Here is a 3,529-nt window from a genome sequence, read left to right as displayed (position 1 = left end):
GGTGAACTTCAACACAGCTGCAATACTTGTTCCAGCAGTGACACTTAGATCTGTTGTAATTTAACTGGGCAGATGCCAGTTTCAAAGTGAATTATCCATCAGTGGCTGCAATTACCACATCAAGACCAGAGATGGCTCATCTGAAGAGGAAGCATTTCCTGCTGGTTTTATTGCAATATGCTCTGTACATTGCATCACACCCAACACCATCAGTAAACCAAGTATACTAGCTCCTAATGAGGAAGTCACATTTAAATTGCTACTTCTCTCCCAACTATGCACACCTTAATTAAAATACAAATTAAGGGATCTTGCTTGAAGAAGGGGCAATGGTGCACTGGTGTTTTTGCAATTAACAAGCAACCCAGACACCTTAGTCAATGGAGAGTTCCAATTACACCTGTAGAAACTGTGGAATTCAATTAGTTAATTAAAAAGCAGAACTCTCAAATAGCTGGATTGTTCTAGAAACCAATCTCATTAACTGATGTCCTTAAGGAAGGAAATCCGCTGCCTTACTTTGGAGAAGGCAGACCGGTCTAAATATGACTTGAGATGCAGTATTGTGATTTATTATGAAAACATATGTAAAACACTCAGTTCTCTGAATTATAACAAGGAAACACACTAACTTGCACAAGTAGTCTGTACCAACTTAGATATTTCTCTGTTGAAAATGCTACACAATTTTGTATTTGGGCTGTTAAAAAGGAAAATACAAAATTGCCCACACTGGATTTAGTACGTATGTCTCTGCAATTCAGTTAATGGACAGAGAGTGTATAAATGTAAATAATTGGTGGTGTATATATAGCTGCTAAATTTGTATAAGATAATTATAAGCAGTTGAATCAGGGGTGGGAATTAATAAGCTTTGGCTTCTTCCTGCTCCTTTTCAGACACATACGATTTCATTTATTTATAGATATTGTTTATGACACTTTATAAATATTCTTGTTTTGTTTTTTGTATGCTGTTTCACACTTGCTTTTTATTCTTTTATTCTGTTCGAAATAAAGAATTAAATAAATAAATAAATAAATAAAATGAGACTCCTGCACATTTCAAAGAGATTAATTTTGCAAATTGTATACAATGTTTTTCCTTGAAATCCAAATGCATACTGTTACAGTTGTCATTCGTGGAAACATTACAGTAATTTTACATAAGAGTTCCGCACACAGGAAATGACTGAGCAATAAATAATATTCTGTGCTGGGAAGGTTAAGGATGGAGTGTCAGTTGACAGTTCTGATCTGCTTTGAATACATGGCAGACAGAGCCACAGTCTTACGTTTCACCTGAAAAAACGTTAAGATTTTAAAAATGTGCACACACATCACTGCCAACGTTGTACCTTCGATGAACGGTGAGACCTAAATTTCATCACTGACCACTAGTGCAAAATTCGGGTGTTTTATTTTTTATAATTCACAGCATCGAGACTTGATAGAGAGCATCATTATCTCTATCATAGAAGGATTAAGGTTTCTGACTTGAGGGAACTGGACAAAATGAACGTGCTGCGAAAAGATGGGTGATAACCAAGATCTCTTTAAATTTTGTCGCAGTGTGGAATTCAAGGAAATGTTTAATGGAAAAAATCCAGATTGTCAGTGAGTGGGATGAAGACTGGTTGGACGACTGGACCACACTTTTTCCAATAAAGGCAGTAACTATAGAAACTCTGACTCCCTTGTTCCAAAAAGGCTTTTAACTGAATAATGGTTAAGGTGGCAAATGTCACCATGATCGGTATTAGTGAATAGGGACTGATGAAGGAAAGAAAATAATAATTTATGTAGGAAAAATAATAATTGAGGCATGAGGCATAATTGGGTGGCACAGTTGTAGAGTTGCCGCCAAAGTCCCAGGTTCAATTCCGACTATGGGTGCTGTCTGTACAGTTTGTACGTTCTCCCCATGACCGCGTGGGTTTTCTCTGAGATCTTCGGTTTCCTCTCACACTCCAAAGACGTACAGGTTAGTAGGTTAATTGGCTTAGTATAATTTTATATTGTCCCTAGTGTGTGTAGGATAGTAGTAGTGTGCGGAGATCGCTGGTCGCTACGGACTGGGTGGGCTGATGGGCTTGTTTCCGCACTGTACCTCTAAATTAAACTAAACTAAAGGACGCAGAAACAGTAATAATGGAATAGTTTGCAAAGCTTTGGGAATTATAGTGGGCTGATGGTCACCAGTGGTTTGCAGATAATGTTTAATAAGCAGATTACTTTCCTGTGGACTGAAGGAGGAATTAAACCATATTATTCTGCTGTTAAATGCCAGGTTAATGTGTTCCGCTCTGCAATAGTGGCTTGTGAGTAATTTAATCTGTCAGGCTTTGACCTGTTAATCCTTCTCCTTAATTACTGATTCATTTCATATAGAGCCTTTGCTCTCTTTAATTGCTCAACAACATTATTTTACATGGTGTGGTATTTTCTTAAACTTCATTGACCCGCCAAACAAAATTTGTCGTGGGGAGCTGAATATGCCAGCTTCATCTTTCAATGAACGTAAATGGCGTTTTCACATCTTCAAAGGGCTTCCACGCATAAAATTGTTGTAACGTTACCTACCAAAATCATGCAAGGTCATTTATTGACAAAGGATAGCACATGCTTGCTATTAATACCCCCATCTATTTTCAGAAATGCAGCAGTGTTAAGAAGCCATGCAATCAGTCCAGCTGTTGCTACAAGAGCAGATGGCCTCCAACCTTGCCTGGCAGCAGTTTAGTTTAATAGTTTAGAGAAATAGCCCGGGAACAAGCCCTTCGGCCCACCGACCAGCGATCTCCACACACTTACACTATCCTGCACACACTAGGGACAATTTACAATACCAAGCCAATAGCCTACAAACCTATATGTCTTTGGAGTGTGGGAGGAAACAAGAGCTCTCGGAGAAAATCTATGTGGCCACGGGCAGAACGTACAAACTCTATGCAGGCAGCACCCATAGTCAGGATCGAACCCGAGTCTCTGGGGCTGTAAGGCAGCAGCTCTACCGCTTGTAGGATGGCCTTTTCCTTTACTGGTTGAGCCAAGAAGTAGAGTTACCAAAGATTACATTGAAGTACTCAATAATTTGTCGCCAAAAGCCATCATAATACATTGTTAGTTATTGCTATGATTTGATAACATTTTATAGTGCATTCTATGGGGTGGAAGATTGCAACCTTCACGTGGTCCGCCCTGTTTTGACTAATGCAATCAACTCGACGTGGACAAACGGAAGATCAAATAGAACAAGTTGTCCAACAACTTTAGGCTGTGTACGCCACACGAAAGAAGAAGTGCATTCTATTAATCTATATTCTTGGTGCATTTTTCCAAATAATAATGAATCGTTTGTTGTTTAGTAGTAGGCCCCCCTCGGTCATGACTGACTATGGGTGATGCATCCTAGTTTGCAGGTGATGTGTGGTCGGATGCAAGCCTGGGCGATGTCATATGGAGGACAGGCTGTTGCCCATGCAGCACGTCCCCCCTCTCCACGTCGCTGATCGATCCAAAGGAACAGC

This window comes from Leucoraja erinacea, chromosome 5 (assembly GCF_028641065.1).
Source record: "Leucoraja erinacea ecotype New England chromosome 5, Leri_hhj_1, whole genome shotgun sequence".
NCBI classification, from domain to species: domain Eukaryota; kingdom Metazoa; phylum Chordata; class Chondrichthyes; order Rajiformes; family Rajidae; genus Leucoraja; species Leucoraja erinaceus.
The sequence above is the reverse complement of the archived record's forward strand: the minus strand, read 5'-3'. Positions refer to the sequence as shown.